Below are 25,950 nucleotides of genomic sequence, written 5' to 3'. Positions count from 1 at the left end.
GTAACCTGGAGTATTCCCCAGAGTCCACAGGCTCACTTTAGCTCCTAACCACCCCCCTCTCCCAGTAATGTGTGCTTGTTGCCAGGTCTTGCCAATTTATCACTTTGAGTAGTGGCTTGCCGGGATCAATGGGGACTTAGCCTGGCTCCCACCCTCCACATACATCTCTATGGAAGGTTCATGTTCTAACGCTGAAGTTGCCAGATGCATCTCCCACAATGCTAAGACCTTTCTTTCCCCACAGTCCCATAAGTCTACCGAGGGACCAGCCTGTTACCATGGTCACAGGCCCAGGAAGCTCTCATCTCATCCCTGTCCCTTCTCTGATGCTCTGCCGTAGCCGGCAATACCCATCCCTGACTTCTTTCTTCCCTTCCACAGCATTTCACTCTATAACTCAAGTTGATCTCCAGCTCATGAAGATCCTCCTGCCTCAGCCTTCTGGGATTGCAGGTATGTGTGACTAGGCCAGCCTAGTTTGTGGCTTTCCTGTCATGCGGAGTCTCAGGGTCAGCTATTTTGGAGGGGCCCTGGGTCTACTCTGCCTTCACTGTTTGCAAGTACAAATGGTTTTTAGCTGCTGGCTAAATAATAAGCTACCCGTATATTATCTGTCTTCATTGTGTTGTTGTAAAAAGAAAACTAGTCAGGGTATGGTGGTATAGGCCTGTCGTCATACCAGTCCTTAGGAAGCAGAGGCAGGATGATCAGGAGTTCAAAGCCATCGTTGGCTACACTAGTCAGCTGGAGAATAGCCTGGGCTATGTACAACCCTGTCTCAAAACAAAACAGCAAAGCAAACAGAGGAGGAGGCACAGCAGAAGCAGAACCTAAATACACCCACGACAAGTGTCAACAGCCGCGATTCAGGCAGCCTGGCAGCCTGCAGACACTTGGCTCCCTCCCCTATACCTTGAAAGTCTGAACAATGAGGCCTTTTGTGGGTTGGTCTCTTCTGCTGGGCCCTCTGAGTCACTGCATATTTTTGTGTGTGCAGCAACAAACGGTGTGACTCATTCTCCCACTGGGGGCATTTGGGGACTTGTTCTGTTTTACTTACAATTGCAGAAGGAGAAAAAAAAATCAGATATTACAGAGGTGAGAAAAAAATACAGCAAAGTCAAATAGTCCACCTCTGCGTGTTCCAGGCTGGCGGGTCGAGTGCAGGTCCGAGGTTACTGGTCAGGGTTCCTGGGGGTGTGGCTTGGGGGTTCAAGGTGGTTAAAGTTTGACCAGTTTCTGCTAAGGTCAAATAAAGGGGAGGTTAAACTTCTAAGAAACCCCATGTCAAAGGCAGAGACAGCAGACTTCTTACCCAAACCCGAGAGTCCTCTAGGCCCCAGGAAGAGGTGACATGGTCCCGTGTTGTGTGTCTCCGACCTCCTACACCTCATCAAGCTAGACTTCCATGTTCAGAAAAGAGGTGTGTGTAGACTTTCTCTTTACTCATGTGGACGATGGCTTTCAGCCTGCTTTCCGACCAGAGTCGGGTCGCCAGGAGTTTGAGGCTAAATGGGGCTGATAATAATGGAGAAAGTGAGCCACAGCTGAAAGGCTCCAGAGAGGCGCCTACCTGTTATAAGGCCGGCCCCTAGACAGATGGGCATCCCTTTCCTCCATCTGCCTGTCCCTATGGCTCTGCAGTCTCCGTGCCCCATGCTTTGGCCAAGTCCCGTCCACACCGTGATCCCAGGGCTCTGCAGCTATGCCCTGGATTTAGGCCTTTAGCAGAGACCATTTCAGCCTAAATTCTGTGACTCTCGGACCAGGTCCTCTGGAGGCTCTGGGCCTTGGAGGCCAGGATCCCAGCTCCAAGCTTGCAGGGCAGTAGGGGTGCGGGCGTGGCCAGGTACTGGGGCTTCAAGAACTTGCATTCGGAGCACGTGTCTCCTCTCGGAGCTGCGGGGCCTGTCTCTTTCTATTAGTTTAACAAGCCCTGGTATTAATGAGATTGCTCTATAATTGAACCTTTTCACGGGTCCCTCGGTAATGAAATTATGCTAATTTGCATTCAGCACCACTAGGCATCCATCACGCGGGATCAGCCGGGAGCGGCCGGTGAAGCGGCGTGAATGCACCGCTAATTATCACCGAAATGAACAAACCCGGCAGGATTATGATTTCATCTTTTGCCCTTCTCACCACTGGCTCCACCCTGTCTACATTCGTCTTTTCATGCATATGCTTGTTGGTGGGATGGGAGCAGGAAGCTGCTGCCATTGGCTGAGTGGCAGCAGAGCCTGGCACCTCTGCAGGCTCGGTGCTGCTGCTGCTGCTAGCCAATTTGAGTGGGCAGTGTGGAAGCCTACTACCTGCCTCTGAATGTGCAGCCTGCTGGTGTGTGTGTGTGTGTGTGTGTGTGTGTGTGTGTGTGTGTGTGTGTTCACTCCCTCTCTGGGCTGAGGGTGGTGGTGTGTGTCTAATGAATGTCTGAGTCTTCATGCAAGGCTCTTAGCCTGCATGCTTGCCCGTTGGACATCTGAGCAGTTAATCTATACCTCTGGTAGTACACAGATGTGACCAATGCATTTGTACCTCTCGTTGAGAGCACATGTGTGTGTTTGCCTGTGGGGTTTATGGCTCTGCCACTGTCTGATATGCTGAAGTGTGAGGGCTTGTATCCTTGTGAATGATTGCCAACGTGCCACATCACTGTTAAGATGTGGAGTGACGTTTGCACCTGCCTGTGGCCATATGTGGAGTATTCTACTACCCTGGTTGTCCAGTGGCTGGAGAATGGTGGCTTCTGATAGCTGCCACATTCAGGGGCCCACTATGAAACTGTAGGGTCACCACAACAGGGGGACAGCTAGAGGGCTCCCTCCTCCCATTGCTGGATCCTCAAGGATTCTACTCAGCTCTCGGTGAGCTGAGAAGAGCTGAGATGACTTTTCTGGCTAGATCTGCACTATGATGCCTTGGAAGGGATTCATTTGACTCAGGGTAAATAACAAGAATATTCCGTGCAAAGCCGAGTGTATGCAGTGAGTTATAGCGCCTCATCTCTTGGTACCCCTTCCTATCAGGCTTATGGGATGCTAGTGGGCTAGTGTGGTGGAACAAGGCCAGTGAGGTCTGCTCAGTGTCCACTGGGGCAGAGGTGAAGTTCCTAATTAGTACACGGGCCACCCCTGCCACTGGCCAGACTGGCTTTGCATGGCGTGTTCATATTCTGTACCTTCTGTTTCCCGAGCTATGAGCCCGGAGTATGAGAGACATGGGCCAGTTAACTTTCTAGGATGTTTGCACAAGAGCATGGAGTGCCAGGCTTCTGACAGCTGTATATCAGTGAGGTTGACTAGAGCTCTCATGGATCAAAGAATGTGTTTTATACACATACACATTTCTGAGTCTGTTTCACTGGGTGGAACATACGTGATAATGTATGTTATGATATGGTTGTGTGAGGGTGAAAATGGAGTCAGTAGTAGTATATAAATGTGCAATAGCTGGCTTGGTATAAAAACACTGTATGTGTATACCACAAAATTAATTATGTGACTTGCAAATGCAAAGGGATATAGAGGTTTATACACCATCTAGCCAATGCTTCTTGTAAGCTCCCTATAGTCCACCGGTTCTCCCAACATGCTGGCTGGGTTTTGTCACTTTCTGTCCCACAGAAAGATGATGGTGGCAGCTGATGAACAGGTACAGGTCTGAGGTAAAGTTTATCGGTGCTTTATTTTCATAAATGAGGCCAATGGAAGCAAAACAACTTAAATATGTGTCAAAACTTTGCCCGTTCCCAGTGGTGTGAGAGGCCTTCTTGTTGAGTGAGAAATGGTTTTTGAATATTGGGGAAAAAACTTCTGAATGCTTTGCTCTGCTTAACCATATAATGGCTTTAGAAGCCACACACTTAAGTTTAAGAGGCATTGTTAATATTGTCTGCTAGTTTTCTTTAAAGTCTAGACAATCAACCAAACAATAAGTCAAGTCTTGCTGTGTGATGCTAGCTGGTATCTATGGTGTATACTTCTATGACAGCTGATTGTAAACTAAGAACATTGTACCATTGAACTTCCAGTTGGGAAGCGACTTAAAACAGCACCCAAATGCATGATGAGGTGACAGTTCCACCTGAGGCTTCCTGCACAGGTTCACAGTTAGGATGCTAAGTCTCCAGCACTAGCATGCTCTCTTGAAGGCTGTAGATCTTTAAGAGGTGGGGCCTGGCTGGTGGGCGTGGCCCTTAGGGGCTGGCCTTGGAAGGGTACACGCGTCCTAGGCTCCACCCACCTCTTCTCTGCTTTGTATCTGCCACCATGTGAGACATCTCTGCCACACATTACGGATGCCGTGCCTTTCACGTTGTGATGAGCCCAAACCATAAAATTATTTCCTTGCTACTTTGCAACTGTAAGTTTGTGACCATTATGAATTGTAATGTAAATATCTAATAAGTGACCCCAGCTGGAGGTCGAGACTCACAGGTTGAGAACTACTGCATGCGAACTGAACTAAAACCCTTACTCAGGGCTGCTTCTGTCTGGTGTTTTGTCTCAGGGAAAAGAGTAGCTAACATACCGTTTTGACCAAAAAGGTATTCTAGATTAGTGACAGTGAGGCCGCAGGTAATAACATATAATTAGGAAGTGATGAGCTATGGGAATTATTGTTTGCTTTTAAAATATAATCGATTTATGCATAGACTTATATCATTTAACTTTTAATAGAGAACTATTAAAAACCACTAGTGCTTTTTCAGTAAACTTAACAAGCTGGATGAAGCTATCTGTGGCACAAGGATGGAGCAAAGTAAAGGGACGCGGGCTCTGGTATGCTTCAGTTACTCTTATAAAGCAGTAAGTGTTCTTATTCATTCTTGCTGGTAGTGGTGCTGGCGAAAGTCCTTCAGTAGGACTACTCAGGCCACTTCCCACTCACCGGCTTCTGAAATGGTTCGTGATCCATCACCATGTCTCAGGCATCTGAGCAGGAGAGGGGTGCAGAAGCCGGGAATGCTGTTTGTTTTGGAAACGGAGCATGATCCGGAATAGCCTTGCACAGGGTGGTGTAAATTATACAAGCTTCCACCTTGCCTGTGCCTGACATTGAAGTGAAATGACAAACACCAGAGTGTACAAATCTCAAACTGGCAGTTTGATGAGTTTGACAAGTGTCCCCCTGATGCCCCATGGGAAGGTAGGTGGAGAGTTCCTGATCATCTCTTTGGGTTCACCACGGCATGCACTATGGGAAATTGATGTTCTATTACTGTACTAGTCAGGGTTCTCTAGACTCACAGAACTTATGGGTAATTTCTATATAGTAAGGGAATTTGTTGATGACTTCCAGTCTGTAGTCCAACTCCCCAACAATGGTCAGTAGCAGTTGTAAATGGAAGTCAAAGGATCTAGTGGTTGCTCAGTTCCACAAGGCAAGCAGGTGAAGGAGAGAGAATCTTCCTTCTTCCAATGCCCTTATGTAGGTCTCCAGCAGAAGGTGTGGCCCAGATTAAAGGTGTGTGCCACAACACCTGGATCTGGGACTTGCTTTGTCTTAGATGAACTGGAACTCAGAGATCTCCTTGCCTTAGTCTCTTGGGATTCATAACCACTATGCCTCAAGATCTCCATACCAAGATCCAGGTTAGAAACTTGTATCTCCCAGCCTCAAGATCAGGATCACAGGTGAGCCTTCCAATTCTGCATCGTAGTTCATTACAGATATAGTCAAGTTGACAACCAGGAATAGCCACAGCAAGTGATATCATATGTTTGGCATCCTTTGCTGACACGCTGGAAGGCCCATATTTACTATAGACTAGTAGATTATTCATTTTACTTGCAGGTAGGCCATAATTTGTTATGATTCATGTGTTTATGGACATGTGAGAGGTTTCTGCTCAGGGCTATTTTAGGAGCACAAGTATGTAAAGACTTGCAGCTGGGACTGTGGGGGCAGTGGTCTCTGGCAGGCATTTTTACTGCAGACATGTCTCTAGAACGCTGGTCCTGATGGATAAAAGGGCATTACATGTTCATGAAGGAAATCCTCCCTGAAGATGAGCTTTGCTGGGGAGTCACAGCCTCTATGGAGAGACATATTGTTGTTGTAGCTTTTCTTGGGTTTGTGGTGTGTGTGTGTGTGTGTGTAGCATATGTGTTGAGTGTGGTATGTGTATATGTGTGTGGTGTGTGTGTGGTATATGCATTGTGTGGTATGTGTGATAAATGTGTGTCGTATGTATGTGTGTGTTGTGTGTATACACGTGCATGATAGGTGTGTGTGTTGTGTGTGGTATGTGTATGTGTGTGGTGTATGTGTGTAGTGTATGTGTGGTATATGCAGGTGTGGTGTGTGTGATATGTATGGTATGTGTGGTATGTATGGTGTATATGTACTGTATGTATAGGTGCATGTGTATGATGTATTTTGTGATATGTGTGTGTGTGCTGTGTATATAGTGTGTATGTGTGTGTGCTGTATATATAGTGTGTACATGTGTGGGATGTATGTGTGTATGGCATGTGTGTGCTGTGTGTGTAATGGATGTGGGGTGTGTGTATATGTGTGTGTGGTATGTGTGGTATGTGTGTGTGTGTGTGTGTTGTGTGTGTCCATGTGTCTGATATATGTGTGGTGTGTTTGTGTGTGTGGCATATGTATGTATGTGGTATGTATAATATGTGTGTATGGTATGTGTGTGTATGGTATGTGTGTGTGGTATGTGTGGTGTGTGTGTGCTGTGTGTGTGGCATGTATGCATGTTGTGTGTGGTATATGTGTGTGTTGTATGTGTGCACTGAGCATGAACCTCCAATGGGCAGGAAAACTGCAAATCGGTAGCAGACTTGCTAATCAGTGCTCCATCTAGAGAAAGCTGCAGAGCTTTGTGGCTTTTCTGAGGAGAGAGGCAGCTAAAGAGGTTGTGATCTAACATATTAGCTTGCAATCCCAACAACAAGAGGTTTCTGCCAATGTTTGATGATGCCTTTTTAATGTCAACCAGTACAATGGGGACATACAACCATCTCAGTTGTGGTTTGTATTTGGCATTTTAGCTTGCTCTGAAAATCAGCGCTGTTTAGCATGTTTTTGTTTGAAGATCTTGTGCGAGCAGTCCAGGTGTGTTGCTCTTTTTACATTCATGTTTTGGTACCTGCTCTTTATTGGGTTGTCTGTATGTTTATTGTTGAATAGTTGATGATCATCTTAATATAACAATTATGAGTTCTTTGTCAAGACTAAGTTTACAGTATTTCCTCCAGTCTGTGAGTAATGATGTCTTTTGAGGACCAGATTTTTTTCCCTTTCCCCCTCCTTCCCTCGTTTCTTCCCTCCCTCCCTCTCCCTCCTTTCTTCCTTTCTTTCTTCCTTCCTTCCCTCCCTCCCTCACTCTTTCTTTCTTTCTTTCTTTCTTTCTTTCTTTCTTTCTTTCTTTCTTTCTTTCTCTCTCTTCTTTATTTCCTTTCTTCCTTTCTTTCCTTCTTTCTCTCTTTCTTTCTTTTCTTTCTTTCTTCTTTATTTCCTTTCTTCCTTTCTTTCCTTCCTCCTTTCTCTCTCTTTCTTTCTCTTTGTTTCTTCTTTCCTTCCTTTCTTTCCTTCTATCTCTCTCTTTCTTTCTTTCTCTTTTCTTTCTTTCTTTCTTTCTTTCTTTCTTTCTTTCTTTCTCTCTCCCTTCCTTTCTTTCTTTCTTTCTTTCTTTCTTTCTTTCTTTCTCCTTCCTTTCTTTCTTTTCTTCTCTCTCTCTCTTTCTTTCTCTCTCTCCCCTTTCTTCCTCTTCTTTCTTTCTTCTTTCTTTCCTTTCTTCCTTTCTTTCCTTCCTCCCTTCTCTCTCTCTCTTTCTTTCTTTCTTTCTTTCTTTCTTTCTTTTTCTTTCTTTCTTTCTCTCTTTCTTCTTTATTTCCTTTCTTTTCTTCTTTCTCTCTCTCTCCCTTCCTTCCTTCTCTTCCTCCCCTCTCTCTCTCTCTCTCTCTCTCTTTCTTTCTTTCTTTCTTTCTTTCTTTCTTTTCTTTCTCCTTCCTTCCTTCCTTCATTTCATTCTCTCTCTCTTTCTTTCTTTCTTTCTTTCTTTCTTTCTTTCTTTCTTTCTTTGTCTTGTCTGATAAGCTGTTGCTGACCCCAAATAGAGACCTCTTCCCACATGCCTGTGGTGATCTGAATGGAACTGTCTCCCATAGTCTCATATGTTTGAATGAGGTCTCTTTGTTTGGAGAAGTTTAAGAGTTGTAGCTTTGTAAAAGAACTGTTGTCACTTGGGGCCAGCTTAAAGGTTTCAAATCCTCAAGCTGTTCCCAGTGTACTTTCTCTGATGTGTGCTTATGGATTGAGATGGAAATCGCCTCCATGGCTGCCCATGCCTGCTGCTTTCCCATGATGCTGTTGGATTCTCTGGATCCATAAACTCAAGCAAGCCCTTCCTTTTGTAAGTTGCTTTCTCTGGTCATGGTGTTTTATTACGACAATAGAAAGGTAACCAAGATGATGTTCTTCTATGTTTTTGTAATTTAACCTTTACACTTAAGACTTCAGTCTAGTATATGATGTGAGTCAGAGGGGGACTCACCTCATATGTACGTGTTATCACAGCATATCTCTTTCTTCACTATATTGTCTTGATGGCTCTATGGGCAATCAAGTTATTATAAGTGTGTGAGGACTTTTCTGGGCTCTCTGTTGATCAATGACTTTTCCTAGGTCTTTCATTAAGATATGGGTTTGGTTATTTAATACTGAAATCAATAATGTGAGTCCTTCAGGGAAATTTTTCTCCCTCAAGATTGTTTAGACTATTTAAAGTCCCTTGGGAAGGTGTGGTGGCACACACATGCTGCCCCACTGCTGGGAGCTGAGGCAGGAATATATCCCAGGGCCAGTTTAGGCTACATAGGTATGGCCCTGTCTGAAAAAGACAAAACCAACCCAGAACTTAAATGTACAAAGTCCTTAGGATTTATATATACATTTTTGAATCAACATGTACATTTACACACAAAAAATTTTCTGATTGAAATAGTGTTTTATCTTTATATTAATTGGGAAAGAATTTATACTTTGATAGTATTGAATTTCTGGCCCATACACACCTATCTCTGTATTAAATCCTGTTTTTCTTCCAAAAATTTGTAGTTTTCAGTGTGTGGGATTTATTTTTGTTATATTTATTTCTAATAGTATTCTATTAAAATGAGATGCTTTAAATTTTGTATAATTATAGTACTTTTTGATAAAAGCATAAATTTAGAAATTATATTGCTTTATAAATAACACATATTTATAAAATATTCATATTAAATATTTATTTTGTAATTACAAAATGGAAACCTTATCTTAAAATTTATTTTAAGTACATATAAAACATAAATGTATCTTATACATAGTTGCAAAAATATGATTAGTTTTTCAATTGCTTTTTTTGCTTGTTTGTTTTTTTGAGACAGGGTTCTCTGTGTAACCCTGGCTGTCCTGGAACTCACTCTATAGACCAGGCTGGACTCAAACTCACAGAGCTCCACCTGCCTCTGCCTCCCAAGTGCTGGGATTAAAGATGTGCACCACCACACATGGCTGCATTTGACTTTTGTAGCATGCAACCTTACTCAATTTACTTATTAATCTAAATAGCTCTTTTGGTGGCTCTGCTAGGATTTTTCTAGATAGAAAACATTGTCTCCACTCATGCTGCTGAAGTGAGACATTTCAGACTGGGTGTCTCAGATTTTGGGTATTTATGCCTCACAGTTCTGGAGCTGTGAGTCCAAGGTCAAGGCATTGGCTAACTTGGCCCTTGGTGAGGACTGTCTTTCTAGCTTGCTTCTCACTGTTCTCTCACATGAAGAAAACAGCAAACATCTGCTGCCTGTACTCTTTCTATCAGGTATGGTCTTTGTTAGGTTTCCATAGTTGTGAGAAACACCACGACCAAAAGCAACTTGGCGGAGATCACAGTCCATCACAAAGGGGAAGTCAGGGTAGGAACTCAAGTCACTGACCTTGGAGAAATGCTGTTTACTGGCTTTTCCCCATGGTTTGCTCCGCCTGCCTCCTTATAGCACACAGGACCACCTGTGGCTCTCCACATAGTGAACTGGACCTTCCCATAGCAATCACTAGTCAAGGAAATGCCCCACAGCCTTGCCAATCTTACAGAAACATTTTTTTCCAATTGAGGTTCCTTTTTTTTTTTTCAGCTTATCCTAGCTTGGGAAAATTGACACAATCCAGGACAGGTGCTAACCCTGATCTGGGAGCTCCCCCTGCATCGTCCAATGCAAACCTAGCCACCTTGTATGTCCTCAGCTTCTAATATTGTCACAGTGAAGCTTGGTGCTTCATGTACCTGTATACAAATGCAGTTTTCTCTTTTTGTTGTTTATGTCTCCCTAGTGTGCTTCTCATCTTAGTGCACTAATAAATGGCTCTAAGGTGATATTAAGTAGAAATGTTGACAGCAGACTTTCTTGCCTTGTGGATCATAGCAGAAGTATTAAAGAATTTACTTTAAATACAGTATGCTTGTTGTCATCCTTCACAAAGGTTCTCTTTATTCTGCAAAATTCCCTTGTGTTTCTACTTGGTTGCATGTTTTAGAACAGGTGTTAAGTTGTCAAATGCTTTCTATGCATCTATGAAGATGATCATAACTTTCTCTTCAGTTTGCTAATGTGGTAAATTACACTGTTTGCCTTAAAAATATTAAAAATCAATCACACACAGAAAAAAGTCCCACTTTGCTGGCATATATTATCCTTTATATATTGCTAGAATATCTCTGTTAGTATGTATATGTTATTTCAGTATTTATGTGCATGAGGGAGATGACAGGAATGTTATACAATTTTTTCTACTATAATATCTGTGTCTGGCGGTTTCTGTGGCTCCTCCCTTATTGTCATATACAGAGGATTAAACATAGGGCCTGACACATGCTAGTCAAGTGGTGCTCCAGTGAGCTCCAGCTTCAGCCCCCGGGACAGTGTGTGTGTGTGTGTGTTCTTTGAGGAGTGGTTTAGCAGCAGTTAGTACAGACAGTGTTTCCAGCCACCAATGTTGTTGGATTCTGGAATATTTCATCACCTCCAAACTCCCATTGTTTTCTGCTTTCCTCTCTTGGAAACCATTGGCCTCTGTGTCTTCCTTACATTTGTCTTCGACCATTTCTAGACTTTTCATCAACGTTAATTGCACAATATGTGACTTTTGTACCCAACTCCCCCAATTTAGCATCCACCCATCCTGGAGTATACACAAGAGCTTCGTTGCTTTTTAATATTGAACAGCATTTCACCCACGTAAGAACTGTGTTCGATACCCATTCATTATTTCACTACAGTTTGACAGTCATTCTACCAGAGCCATAAACAGTACTGCTGTGAACATTTGTGTGTGTTTTGCATGTGTAGGTGTGGTGTGTGTGTGTGTGTGTGTGTGTGTGTGTGTGTGTGTGTGTGTGTAGGTGCCTGTGGAGGACAGCAGATAGATCGATTTCCCCTGGAGCTGTACTTGTAGAGTTATAGGAAGTTGTGAGCTGAGCAGTGTGGGCGCAGTGTGGGTGCAGTGTGGGCGCAGTGTGGGCACAGTGTGGGCGCAGTGTGGGCGCAGTGTGGGCGCAGTGTGGGCGCAGTGTGGGCGCAGTGTGGGTGCAGTGTGGGCGCAGTGTGGGCGCAGTGTGGGCGCAGTGTGGGCGTAGTGTGGGCGCAGTGTGGGCGTAGTGTGGGCGCAGTGTGGGCGCAGTGTGGGCGCTGGGAACCTAACTTGGGTCTTCTGCAAGAACAGCACTTGATCTTTACTACAGAGTGATCTTTCCAGAATTGTTGCTGAATTTTTAAAAACTACCTTTTTTTTTGTAGTTTCAGTAGAACTTTTATGAACGAGATAATGCCAGCTACAAATAGATATTTTTGCCCCTTTTCCCTCAGTGCTGATAGTTTTGTGCACTCTCCTCATTGGCTCTGAAAGACCTATTTAGATGTTAACAGAGTGGTGGAAATGAGATCCTTGTATTGCTAGTGGTCTGGTGAGGAAAACCGTCAGCCATCGTGACTTTTGTTGTCATGCCACAGGTGACATCCTTAGGTGTCTTTGGGTAGGTAGAATTCTTTTCTTATTTTAAATTATGAAAGGATGTTAGGTTAAACCCAACACTTTGCTCTGCATCAGTCCAGAGCACTGTGTGGGTTTCTCCGTTACTCTGCTAAGGCAGCAGATTGTGCTTCTGATTCCCAATAACACAGCATCTTTGTATTCCAGGGACAAATCTCACTGGGCCACAGTGTACACCCCTTTCACCAAACCATTGAGCTGGCTTTGATAATATTTGTGGAGGATATTTTCATCTACATTCATAAGAAATCTCAGTCTGGCATTTTATTTTCTTGTGATTTCTTGGTCTGGCTTTAGCAGTAGTGTTAACCTCATAGACTAAATAAGGAAGTGCAACTTCCACTCCTACGTCTCCAGGAGACATATTGGTAAATACTAGGGCAAATTCTTTGGTAGAATTTCCCAGGAGATCCATCTGGCTCTGGGTTATAACCATTGGTTTGTTTTGGCTACTGATAATTTCTTGACTTTTCATGGGCCTGTTAAGATTTCTACTTGTCTATCATATCACTATCCATCCATCTATCTATCTATCTATCTATCTATCTATCTATCTATTATATATCTATCATATGTACCTATCGATCTAATTTTCTGTCTGTCTGCCTGTCTGTCTTTCATCCATCTGTCTTTCATCCATATATCATCTGTCTGCCTGATGGTCGATATCTATCTATCTATCTATCTATCTATCTATCTATCTATCTTATATCTACCATCTATATCTATCAATCTTTCTTTCTGTCTTTCATCCATCTATCTTTCATCTATATATCATCTGTCTCTGACAGTCCCTCTATCTATCTATCTATCTATCTATCTATCTATCTATCTATCTATCTTTCTTTCTTTCTATCTATCTATCTATCTATCTATCTATCTATCTATCTATCTATCTACTTATCTATCTATCTGGGATTTTTCTTTTCTTTCTTTCTTTCTTTCTTTCTTTCTTTCTTTCTTTCTTTTTTTTAAAGTGTGCTCAGATAATTACAGGCTCCCAAGTGTTTGTCCCTTTGGCTAGGTTACTTTCTTGGCATATGCTTGGCCTTTCTTCTCCTGTATTTTAGTTCATTTTCCCTGTAAAGTCAACAGTGATGCTTCCATTCCATTTTTGTCTTAATACATGTTCTCTTCATTATTTTGTTTATCAGCCCAAAATTTTACTTTGGGCATGTAGCATCCTTCCACATTTTATTCAGTTTCCTGTCTTCTCTACATATTTCTCTTGTTCATGATCTCTACTCAGAATTAATATTTTTACCAATTCACCAAATTACCAAATTTTAGAGAGTTAAAACACTTCCACGAATGTCCCCATTCCTTACGATCTTTCGTGTGTATTACTTCTGCATTCGTAAGAACCCTGTGAGGACAAGGCTGTTGTCTTTGCTTTAGGTGATGTGTTTTTTAGTAAGAGAATTGGAGAGAAGAAAAAGTGATCTTTTCTCAAAAATACATTTTTACCATTTTAAGTGTATGCATTCTTTTTTAACATATTTGAATTTTCATCTGTTTTAATTACTCTTCCACCAAAACATTTTTCAATGAATTTATTTTTTTATGTTTTTGAGGGTCAAGACAGCTGACAGCAAGTCATTTGAGCTTTTGTTTATCTGAAATTATATTTATCTTGTTCTAATAAGCTAGGATCTTGCTGTATCCTGAAATGCTCAAGTTGACTCTGAACTTTCAATTTTCCTGTCTCAGCCTCCCACTTCTCCATATTTTTCTATATACAATTCTGAATATGCAATTGTTGTATATAATTTTGTAGTTACATCTCCCTCTTCCATCTCCATTTTTAGACATCAATTTTCTTGTCATATCTTTTTTTCTCTGACTGCTTTACAGAGCTGTATCTCACCATTTTTAAATGTTAGCATATGTCTGTGAATACATAAACATCAGATTTTAATGTTGATTACATATACTTTTTGAGTAGGCTCAGCTTCTCACCTTTTCTGGTTGGTTTTTGTTAACCTGACACAAATCTAGACATATTTGGGAAAAGGAATCTTAGTTGAGAATATACCTCTATCAGATTCTTCTGTGGACATGTCTATAGAAATTTTTCTTGATTAATGATTGGAATGGAAGGGCCAAGCCCATCTTGGTGCTGTCTCCCTGTGGTCCTAGGTCCTATAAGTAAGCAGGTTGAGCAAGCAAGTAAGCAGTACCCTTCCATCATCTGTTTCAGTTTCTGTGTCCAGGTTCTGACACTGACTTCCTTCTGTAATGGAATATGTCTTAGTTAGGGCTTCTATTGCAGTGTAAAGACACCATGACCATGGCAACTCTTATAAAGGAAAAGACTTAATTGGGGCTTGCTTACAGGATTAGAGGTTTAGTCCATTATCATCATGGTGAGAAGTATGGCAGCACACAGGCAGACATGGTGGTGGAGGAGAGTTCTACATCTGGATCAGCAGGCAGCAGGAAGAAAGAGAGAGGCACTGGGCCTGGCTTGAGCATCTGAAACCTCAAAGCCCACCTCCAGTGACACACTTCCTCCAACAAGACCACACCTTAGTGCCACTCCCTGTAAGCCTATGGGGCCTTTAAGGTACATTCTTCTTTCTGGTGCATCTCTCAGTTCACTCTTTTTCACAGCATCTAACCTGACTCCAATAGTGACTATTTCACTTCAGACATAATACCAGTTCATGAATTTCCACTTTGTTCTGTTGAGGTTCAGGTGCTGCTATGTATTGTAGTGGTACATACTCTCCCCCAAGATCTGGTTGCCCCAGGAGAGGAGATCTTCAGGGAAAGGGGTATCCTCACTTATACCAAGTGATGTTATGTAACTTTGCTCCTTACTTTAAAACTATTGGTCAAATAAAGATGCCTACAGCCTATAACCTGGCAGAAGAGAGGTAGGCAGGGCTTCAGTTCCTGGGCTTGGGGCCTGAGGCAGAGACCATGAGGAAGGAGGGGAGAGAGGAGAAAAGAGAGAAGATGACACTACTGGGCAGCTAGATTGTGAGAGCATGGCCATGAGGGTGGGCCAATTAGAGTAGGAACAGCCCAGGCTGAACAGGACAAGTGATATCCAGGGATTATTAACAGGGAAATAGACAAAACAGTTTAGAGGGTTGGCATTTGCCTGGCTCTAGTGTTTTTAGGATTTTTTTTATAAATATGAAGGTATTTTGTTTTTTGCTATGGAACAAAATTATCTAAGGTGGATTAGAAATCCCCAATTCATATTCACAACATTGTCCTCTTGTACTCTGCATTTGACAGACTTTGTGTTTTCTCTCATCCTGCCTGTGTTTTCTCTAAATTACCTAAACATACTTATGGCAACTGTTTAAAGATCTCTGAGTGTTAATCCAAGCTTCCAAACGTCTCAACCTCATCAGTTCCTTCTTTTGCCTGTGTATTATTTTCTTCTTATTATTTTCTTATTAACCATTCCATTCATTTACATCTCCAATGATATCCTACTTCCTGTTTACCCCCTGCCTGTGTATCATTAACCTTTTATTATGTTCTAGATTTTGCTGTTGTCCTTAGATGACATTAAGCCTTGTTCTGGCTGAATCTCCAAAATGGAGGCACTGGGGATTAAACTTCAACATGACTCTTGCGAAGGAGCAAAAATACTCAAACTTTGACAGAAAAAAAAACCTTACTCTGGAAGAATTCTGTTGCACAGTTAGGCTCCTCCAGAGAAGAGAACACCTCCGTGAAGCCCTCTGTGATTTCACCAGCCCAGGGTGGAGAGGTGAGGAGTCAGTCAGTCAGGTCCTTCCAAGTACCTGGCAGCAATGTTGCTACAAGCCATCCTCCTTGTTGAGGGCAACAGAGACCCAATACATTTCTGATCTCATTCAAGTCTTTGTCCTGAGGATTTTGAGGCAGCAAAGCTTACACTGACAAAGCTGACTAGCAAGGCCTGGCTGCCAGCTGCATGTCCTTCTGTCTGGAATTACAGTCACCTCCACTCATGCCTCCTTCTGCAGACACCACACTATGTAACCACGAGTGTAGGCTTTTGCTAATGTGTGCTGCCCACTTCCTGAACTACCCAGATAGTTGGTCCTCATTTCGTGCTGGGCCTTGTGAGAATAGTGTCTTTGCTAACCCAAACTCAGACACATATGGGTCAGTTTCGCCAACATTGTGCCAAAAAATTTGTCCTTCATCCCCCTAGACCTCACTAAACTGTCTCAGTCTGTTTGTGGTGACCACAAGTGTCATCGTCTCAGCAGAGGTTTGCTGTTAGAGAAGTTCAGTAACTATGAGTTTAATAGATCAAGTAAGGCTATTTACTCAGGTCCTTTATTGTCTCCATTTGCCCTGTGGCTCTGGTATGCCTTGTTCCTCAAGCTTGCCCGAGTCTGTGACTATTGCCACTCTCCTCTCCTGAGCTCAGTTCTGCCCAGTTCAGGGGGAAATCCTGGACTTGGGCACAACTGTTACATGCCATGCCATTGACTCAGGACCTGTTGAAGGCCGAGTCTTTGCTAATGACTTCCTATATTATCTTCTGTTACTAATGCATCCATGCAGGGATACATTCCACATTCCACTTCTGTAAGGGTGTGGGTGTGCACATGTATGAATGTGTGTGTGTGTGTGTGCTACTTCAAATTGATTACTAGTGACAAAGAAAAATTAGTTTTCTCTAGCAGAGTCTCACTGGTTATATAGTATGTTTCCTAAGATGCCCAACAATAGATGCGCCAACACAAAACTTGGCTCTGGGTTTCCATGAGGCTCAGACCTATGCAGGTTCTGTGCATGCTGCCACAGTCTCTGTGAGTTCATATGTGTGTTGGCCTTGCTGTGTCTAGAAGGCCTTGTTTCCTTGGTGTCTCAATTTCTCTGGCTCCTATGATCTTTCTGCCTCCTCTTCTGTATCTCCCTGAGCCCTGAGGGGAAGGATTTGGTGGAAACCTCCCACTTGGTCTTGTCCCATTTAGGACTGAGTGCTCTAAGGTATTTCACTCTCTGCTCATTATACAGCTTTGAGTCTCTGCATCCGTTCCCATATTCTGCAGAAGGAAGCTTCTTTTGATGATGTCTAGCCAAGACGCTGATCTATAAATAGAATTTCATTAGGAGTCATTTTGTTGCTATGTTCCTTTAGCAGAACAATAGTATTTGGTTCCCTTGGGTTGCTGGCCATTCTAGTCTAAGGTCCTTTGCCACCTAAGCAGTGTCAGGTATGGCTTCCACCTCATGGAGTTGGCCTCAAATCCAATCAGAGAGTGGGTGGTTACCCCCACAACTTTGTACCACTGTTGCCCCAATGTATCCTATAGGCAAGTCTCCATTGTAAATCGAAGGGTTGGTAGCTGCGTTGGTGTTTACCCTCCACCCCTCCTAGTGTGCTGAGTATTCTCCAGTACCATGAACACTAGCCATGAGGGGCTAAAGCACTAGGTAGGCACCAGCTTAATTTCTCTGTGTTCAGTGAGGTGCGTAGGTGTTGTCTTTGTGGAGAGCATTTACTAGCCTTGGCAATAGCTTAAGCTCTTTGGGAGTGTTCATGGAGTCCCTTTGGCCAACAACTCAGTGAGATATAACCTATTCCTAGAACTCAAAGTTTTATTGGGTGATGAGGAATGTCTAGTTGGGGCTTTGTTTGCCCTGCTATTTGGTATTGGCTTTCCATATACCCAAATAGCCCGCAAATATCCCTTAGTTTTAATTGTCCCTCCCTGTGTTTTCTTCCTCACCCCCTCTGTATTCTTCCTGCCTATTTGTTGAGACAGGTCCAGTCCCCACCCCTTTGTGTATAACTATTCTATTTCCCCTTCCTAGGGAGAGCCATCCTTTCCCCTTAGTCACTTACTCTATACCTAACCTCTGTGGTTATATGGATTGTTTATTGAAGATTTAACTACCAAGATCCACATATAAACAAATGCATAACATATTTTTCTGTGTTACATCACTCAGGATGATTTTTTTTCTAGCTTCATCCGTTTCTCTACAAATTTTATTTTCCAAGCTGAGTAGCATTGAATTGTGTAAACGTACCACATTGTCTTTATTCATTCATCCCTTGGTAGATGTCTAGGTTGTTTCCAGTACCTGGTTATTATGAATAGAGCAGTAATGGATATGGTTGAACAAGTGTCTCTGAGTATGTAGGATGTGCAGTACTTTGGGTAGCTGCCCAGAAGTGGTTAGTCAGGTCTTGAGGCAGATCTATTCTCAGCTTCCTGAGAAACAGCCAACCTGATTCCCACGGTGGCTGTCCAGATCTGACTATGTCTACCAGCAATGGACAAGTGTTCCCCTTACTCCTCGTCCTTGGCAAGCCTGAGCTGTCATGTGGTTTATTGGTCTTGGCCATTCTGACTGGTAAAGATGCATCCTCGGGCTGGCTCAGCCTGTAAGAGCACTGACTGCTCTTCCAAAGGTCCTGAGTTCAAATCCCAGCAACTACATGGTGGCTCACAACTACCCGTAATGAGGTCTGATGCCCTTTCTGGTGCATCTGAAGTCATCTACAGTGTACTTATGTACAATAGTAAATAAGTCTTTTTTAAAAAAAGATGCAACCTCAAAGTAGTTTTTATTTACATTTCCTTGATGACTGAGGATGCCAAACATTTCTTTAAGTGTTTTTCAGCCATTTGTATTTCATCATTTGAGAAATGATCTTCTTGACTTAGATCTGTACTCCATCTTAAAATTGAGTTATTTGGTTGCTGTTTTATTTTTCTGTCCATTTTTCATGTTCTTTGTATATTTTAGATATCAGCACTCCTACTGAATATGCAGTTGTTAAAACGTTTCCCCTTCTGTAGGCTGCCATTTTGACCAAATGATGTTGTTCTTTAGTCTACAGAAGTTTTTCAGCTTTATACGGTCCCATTTATTATTTGTTGATCATTTTGCCTGTGCTAATAATAATGTTCTGTTCAGAAAGTTTTTTCCTGGGCCAATGAATTCCAGGCTATTCCTCTTCTACGTTCTCTTCTCTAAGGTTCAGAGTATCTGATCTTATAGTGAGGTCTTTGATACATTTGGAGTTGAATTTTATGCAGGGTGATAAGTATGGTTCTATTTTAATTAGTGCAGGCACCCAGTTAGACGAGCACCACTGCTGAAGATGCTGTCTTTTTTTCCAGCATGTATTTCTGTCTTCTTCATCAATTATCAGGTGTTCATAGATATGTGCATTTATGTTTGGGTCTTTAATTTGATTCCATTGATTGGCATGTCTGTTTTTGTGCCAATACTATACTGTTTGTATTACTATAGCTCTCCAGTACAGCTTGAAATTAAGGATGGGATGGTGATACTTCAGTCAGTTATTTTATTATGCAGAATTGTTTTAATTATCTTGGGTTCTTTTTTGCTTTTCCATAAAGCTGAAAATTGTTCTTTTAAGTTCTGCGAGGAATTATACTGGAATTTTGGTAGGAATTTCATTGAGTCTGTAGATTGCATTTGGTAGGATGGCCATTTATTTTATTTTTTAATTTTTAGGATGGCCATTTTTACTATATCAATTCTACCAATCCAAGAACATGGGAGAGCCTTTCATATTCTGATATTTTCTTTAATTTCTTTCTTTACTGCTTCAAGTTTTTATTATGTTAGTCTTTCACTTGTTTGGTTAGAGTCACCCCAAGATATATATCAGACCCAATTACAGATGGTTGTGAGCCACCATGTGGTTGCTGGGAAAATTGAACTCAGGACCTCTGGAAGAGCAATCAGTGCTCTTAGCCGCTGAGCCATCTCTCCAGCTCCTGTGAATTAGCTTTTATTTTTAATACACAGGTCCCTGTTGGCTGCTGGGAGCAAGGAACACAGTGGCTCGTGTCTCAGTGTTGTCCTTCTCCAGCTAGGTCTTCACACCTAGAAGCAGGCAGACATCACTGTGCAGGGAAGTCGACTTCGAACTCCCCTTTCCCTCCCAGTTCAGCAGCCCTAGAATGCTGCTGCAGAGTAAGCCTCCTCAGAACAGAGTGTAGAAACAGAGGCCCTTAGTGGACATTGTGTCTAACTCTCATGTTGACAAGTAGGGAAACTGAGGCCACTGTCACTGAGCTGGGCAGAGTCATCAACTGTTTGTCTGTCCTGGGCCTAGGGCTCCTGGGGAAGCTTCATTCAGTGTCAGCAGGAGATACATCACCCGTGGAATGGGACTCAACATCTTCCCAAGCTAGCCAGGGTGGCAGAGGGAAAGTGGGACAAGGGTAGGGGTACCCAGCACCGAGGTCTTTCTCCTTTACCAAGGCAACTGCTGCATATATACACTTTACTGTTCCTTGCGGACTAACGTGATGAAGGATGGTTCCCAGTGTATATAACACTGTTGGGAGGTGCTGAGCCTTTACGGTCATTGGGCTGTGCCCTCAAAGGCACCATCCTGTCTCTGCCTCCTGCCACTGTCTGTCCACCATGCACCACTTCATTGCAGGCCCAAAGCAGTAAGCCAGCTGACCACATTTGAGATCACGAGCCTAGCCAAACTTTCTTTCCCCATTTGAAGTAATGGTCTCAATGCAGGATTGACACACTCATAAAATACCTCCTCCTGGTGAGACAGGGCCCCACAGCCTCCCTGCTCCCCAGGAGGAGAAAGAAATGCTTAATGCAGTGCCAACACACTCGGGGACCATGGGCACCCAGTCCCGCCTCTGGCGCCGAGTGCCAGGCCTTCGGCCCTGTCAGCTTTTCCCATACGCATGTGCAGCTGGATCAGCCTGCAGGCGGGTGTCCCTGCACCCCGCTGCTTGCTCTGTGGATTATCCAGCATGGCTAGTGGTCACTGGGCAGTTTGGTATTAAGATGATGTAGGGGGGACTGTGAGTTGAGGAGGGGAGAGCAACTGACATCTAATTAGCCTTCATTTGAATCTCCACGCAGCAATTACGACTTCTGAGCAGCGGGCGTTGTTATTGAGGGTCGCCTGTGAGGCGCGTCTAATTATTATAATCACCGCACGCCTAATGATGCTAATGGGGCACAGTGTGGCTGCGCGCCCCGGTCAGCGGCAGGCCGCAGAGGGCAGGAAAGGAATCTGCTAGAAGGAACAGGCGGCGGGGCGATGTCCCTTACAGAGGATTTTAATACCTGCTAGGCACTTCTCACAGCTCACCTCACCTGAAGCTCTCCCAATCTTCCCCTCAAGCGATTCCATCATGGCTGCCTCCTGAGTCTTGTACTATAGGATGCTGTGTCTGAGAGGGAAACGCCTGGCCAAGGAGGCCCAGCTGAGATGTTGCAGAGCCAACATTAGCATTCAAGCGGCTTGACACTACAGAATTCCTCTCTTCCTTTCTTCCCTTTCCTTTCTTTTCTGGTTAATACTTATTAATTAGCACACATGTCGGGCACAGGCCACTGATGGTCACATTCCAACTGGGGGAGGCCAATCAAATGAGTGGACACACACACACACACACACACACACACACAGAGGATTCACTGTGGATCAAGCACTTTACTGATTCCATTTAAGTTTACATATAACATGATACACAGCAAGATTTCTCCTCTGAAGGCAGAATGAGGACATAGAGGGGCAAGAGAGGAAGGAATTCACACATATAAGAACAGGTAGTCATTTTTAATCCCATCAAGGGTAAGCAGATATGACTATAGCCAGAGGAGGAGCTGTGTAGGACTTTTCAGAAACTGTGGAGGGACTTAATACCTTGCTGGTGCAAAGGCCCCAAGGCAGGACATCGCAGGGAATGTTCACAAGATGGTGATGTGAAGAGCCCAGAGAGATGGGACAGGTAAGCAGAGACATGTGGCGAGGAGAGGCCAGAGCCGTGGTTGGGAGATGGGTTCTATAAGGTTTTGTCATGGCAGTGTCTCAATACTTTATTTCAAATGTGTTGAAGAGCCTTAGGAAGGTTTGGGAAAAGACCCTGTCTGAGGAGGTCATGTCACCAGTGTCTCAGTTATCTGGCCCTGGTGTGGCAGATCCCATCAAGGGCTGGGCAGAATCCTGCTTCCTACATTCGCTATGGCTCTGCCCAGGCATGACTCATGCCACCTGGATCCCTCTCCCCCAACCCTGGCCGTACACTCCATTATGGCTCACCATTCTTAGCAGAAGAAGCCACTGCCCAGTGCTTCTGCCAATTGACAGACAGACTCACCGCCCTGATTTGCAGTTCTCTGGAGAGAGGCTTCTGATAGGGCTCATCTTTGGCCAAGCGATTCCTCTCCTTTTGCAAGGTTCAATCAGCGAAGGCTGGGAGTTGATTCTTCCCCCACTGTAGGTGGGGATCAGCGGGGCTCCAGCTCAGAGGTGACCCTGCCTCGTTTCTATAGGTTTTCCCTGGTGCATTGAGGTTCTGAATTTACCATCCAATACTTAAACTGTGCCTAGCAGAATGGGTGCTTAGCAGAAGTGTAACTTGAACAACCTTGGTGCCAATCTACTCCGTGTCCGCCAGGTGGTAGGGTCAACTGCCTGGTTTTCTAGCCTCTTCTAACCTGCATATAAGAACAACAAACTACTCTCCCACACTTGGCAGAAGGAGGTATCGCATTGGCTATTCAAATAACAGGAGGCTAGTATACTGAGTGGTGAGGAAGAGCCCATTCTGTCACCCACCATCCAGTTCTAGGGGCTGTCCTCCATATTGTCACCCCCTGTCCAATGTCAGGAGCCAATTCTCACCCTGTCACAAGCTGACTCTTGTCCTGCCATTGTACTGGAGTTCATTAGTGGGACATTAACCTAGAAAAGTTCTTGGGTTCTAGCCCCAGATCTATCTCTCTCTCTCTCTCTCTCTCTCTCTCTCTCTCTCTCTCTCTCTCTCTCTCTCTCATTTTTAATAATTGGATTTTTAAAATTAGATTTTGAAGGACTGGTTTTGGCCTTTTGTGGTATAAATATTAGTGAGGCTCATCCCCTGTGGGAGAGGCAATTGCTTTTCCACTTTCCGCAGGACCTTGCCTAAGGGCTATATAGGCATACGGATCTGTGATCCCTGAGGGAAGTAGCCTGGGGATGGGGGTGCAGGGAGCTGTGGGTGATCCCCTCCAGGCTGCCACTTCCTGCACTTGGCTCCCAGGCCACCTGCTGAGGAGACGTCTCAGCAGGGGAGACCAAGGCAGGGCACCCGTGGGGACCCTTCAAGGAAATAGAAAATATTTTCCCAGGCAAAGTCAACACTGCTATTTGTTTTAGTTGCTTAAATTATATGTGTTATTTATGTTTTAAGTGGCCTGTCATTATTAGTGAATGGGGAAGGCACCGGCCTCACAATGCAACCAAAATTTTCGATATTGCTATGTAGTTATTTACAAATGAGCGTCTCATCTTTGCAAGAGGCTCTGTGCATGAAACCCTGGAGCTGGGTGCCTTGCTATTGGCTAATTATAGCCATGAGGAGAGCATGGCCTGTGAACTGGAGAGCAGACTTGGGAGATGCTATACTTTGCCACCTCCATCCATCTGTATTAACGTTGTCATTTGAAAATATCCCTCAGCCCAGTGGGAGCTTTGGCAGTATGTGTGCCCTGCCTGTGCAAGGCTCTGGACTCTGTGCATCCTGCACTGTGCCTTATGTAGCACATTGTGGCAATGTCAGACTGAAGTCTCTTGCTTTATGCTGCTCAAAGATATGATGACATGTTCAGAAAACTGCGTGTATAAGGTCCTCCTCAGAAGTGCTGTTCTAGGCACCGAGAACAGTAAAATGAGCAGGGAGAACGAAGCCTCCACTTCCGAAGCATTTGCTGTATGCCAGGCACTGTTAAGGCTCCGTGTAGTTCAGCACAATCCTCCTGACCTCTATGAATTGTCCCCTTTTGTAGATGTGGAAACCGAGGCACGGAGGCATGTGACATACAGGCTTCCAGGAAGAATGACAATCTGTTGCTTAGAAAGAAAAGTGGATCAGAGACCTAAGAGAAGCAGGGCCTGTAACAGGATCAACGGGTGACCAGGAAAAACCTCTCTGAGGAGACTGCAGATTGAACCACAGAAAGGTGATTCTAAGGTCCTAGGAAGAGAACAGTATGTGCCAAGAAATAAGTTTGGTAGAGAGGGGTGGGAAGGGACAGGAGAGGAGGGAGGGAGAGGCAAGAGGGTGTGATTTTGCTGTGGAAACCTAACTGTACTGTGCTTCCCAGTGGGCCCTGAGATGATTGTTGCCTGGCAGGGCTGTGGGTGTGGGTGGTGCCCTCTGATGCTTGAATCCAGCCTCATGTGTGGGTGTCTGGCCAAAGATGTGTTTGAAAGGAGGTTGGGTTTCTCAAAGAAGTGAGGCCACCGTCCCTGGCTTCCTTCTCTATCTTTGGTGGCACTTTTCACACAGAAGCCTGCCCACGGAAGCTCACTAAATGCTGCCTGCATTCACTATGTCCTTAGCACGCATGCTGGAAGGACTCAGCAAGTCCAGGCAGAGGAGCCCCTGTGACGAGAGAGCAGACGCCAGTCTCTGCTGTTGGCTTGAGGAGTCTTGGGAACTTTTTCCTCCCTGAAGCCCCGATTGCATTCTCTGCCATTGGCTTAGGATGAAATGGCTGTATCTCCAGCCCTGGGTCTCACAATCCACTGTCATGGCAGTATGTGAGTGTATATGAGTGTGTGTATGAGTGAGAGTGTGTATGAGTGTGTATATGAGTGCGAGTGTGTATGAGTGTGTGAGTATGTGTGAGTATGCATGAGTGTGAGTGTGTGTGAGTGCGAGTGTGTATGAGTGTGTGTATGAATGTGAGCGTATATGAGTGTGTGTGTATGAGTGCAAGTGTGTATGAGTATTGTGTGAGTGTGTATGATTGTGAGTGTGTGTGTGTGTGTGTCTGTGTGTGGTTTTCACTATTAGGTGTACAGCAGTGTGTCACCCCAAATTCTTTCAACTTCAGGAAAGGACGTGCCACACAAGTTGGTAATGTGGCTTGTCATGAATCCAAGTGCCTCCTAGGAACTCAGGCTGAACACATTACTGCATGGCATAGTCAGAAGCCGGAGTTTCATTAGGGGGTTGGCTTTATATGCAGAGAGCTTGTTGTGATGGCTTAACCAGACACCCAGGGTGTAAGAAGAGCACATTGCTGGGTGTGCCCAAGGTGGTTTCAGAGAGGACCATATAGATCATCAGGGGGCTCTCCTAACAAATGGTTCCAACTACAGATGGATGGAATCAGGACTTGAACAGATTATCGGGAGGTGCAGGTGGTAGAAGATGAAGCTGATTGGAATAGACAGGTGACCAGGAGTCTGTCGTTGAAGGGCATGCCTGGCCCTGGCCTCTTCCAGTCTATCCCCTCTTTGTTTTCTGTCCAGGTGAACTGAGCAGCTCTGCTCCCTTATGCCTTTCTGCCACAGTGCTGTGCCTCACCACAATGTCTCTGGCTGAGCCTTGACTGAATCTCTGAACATATGACTTAAAACAAACCCTCCCTTCTTTAGGCTACTTTTCTCACACATTTGTAACCATGGTGTTGGGATCTGGCTAACACATTTGTAGCAGCCATCATGATGGGGGAGGGACTGATGATGAAGGAAGAGAAGGAAAAGGAGGAGGAAGAGGAGAAGGAGAAACGGGAGGAAGAGGAGGAGGAGGAAGAGGTAGAAGAGGAGAAGGAGGAGAAGAATGAGGAAAAGAAGTAGGGGGAGGGATCTGAGGGATGACAGCCATCACTGTGTCACCTCTCCCTCTCCTGGACACCTGCAGCTTTAGAGGCAGCCATCACACACTACACACTGTATCCCAGCTCATCCCTGTGAGCTAAGGACTAACGTCTTCAGTCCATTTACAGGAGAAAAGTGGGAGTGGGTGGGTAGGGGAGTGGTGGGGAGGGTATGGGGGACTTTGGGATAACATTGGAAATGTAAATGAGGAAAATACCTAATAAAAATATATTAAAAATAAAAAAATGGGCCTTATAGAGCTAAAGCTCCGTGTTTAAAGCCACCATGCAAGCAGGAGGTGGAGCCAGGTCGGGGGT

The 25,950-nt window shown here is 44.2% G+C and overlaps 1 long non-coding RNA gene across 2 annotated transcripts in view; it reads left to right on the top strand.

Moving 5' to 3' along the window:
- Window positions 1-1,292: 1,292 nt before the first annotated feature.
- LOC115031769 (uncharacterized) overlaps window positions 1,293-25,950 on the top strand; it is a 60,535-nt gene continuing 35,877 nt past the window's right edge. For both annotated transcript variants that reach the window (XR_003837434.2, XR_003837433.2), the window contains exon 1: window positions 1,293-1,423. This is a non-coding gene — a long non-coding RNA (uncharacterized LOC115031769). The remainder of the gene's footprint in view (window positions 1,424-25,950) is intronic.

Source organism: Mus caroli, unplaced genomic scaffold, assembly GCF_978045245.1.
Source record: "Mus caroli unplaced genomic scaffold, Mus_caroli_1 scaffold_10, whole genome shotgun sequence".
NCBI lineage: Eukaryota > Metazoa > Chordata > Mammalia > Rodentia > Muridae > Mus > Mus caroli.
The sequence above is the reverse complement of the archived record's forward strand: the minus strand, read 5'-3'. Positions and strand labels throughout refer to the sequence as shown.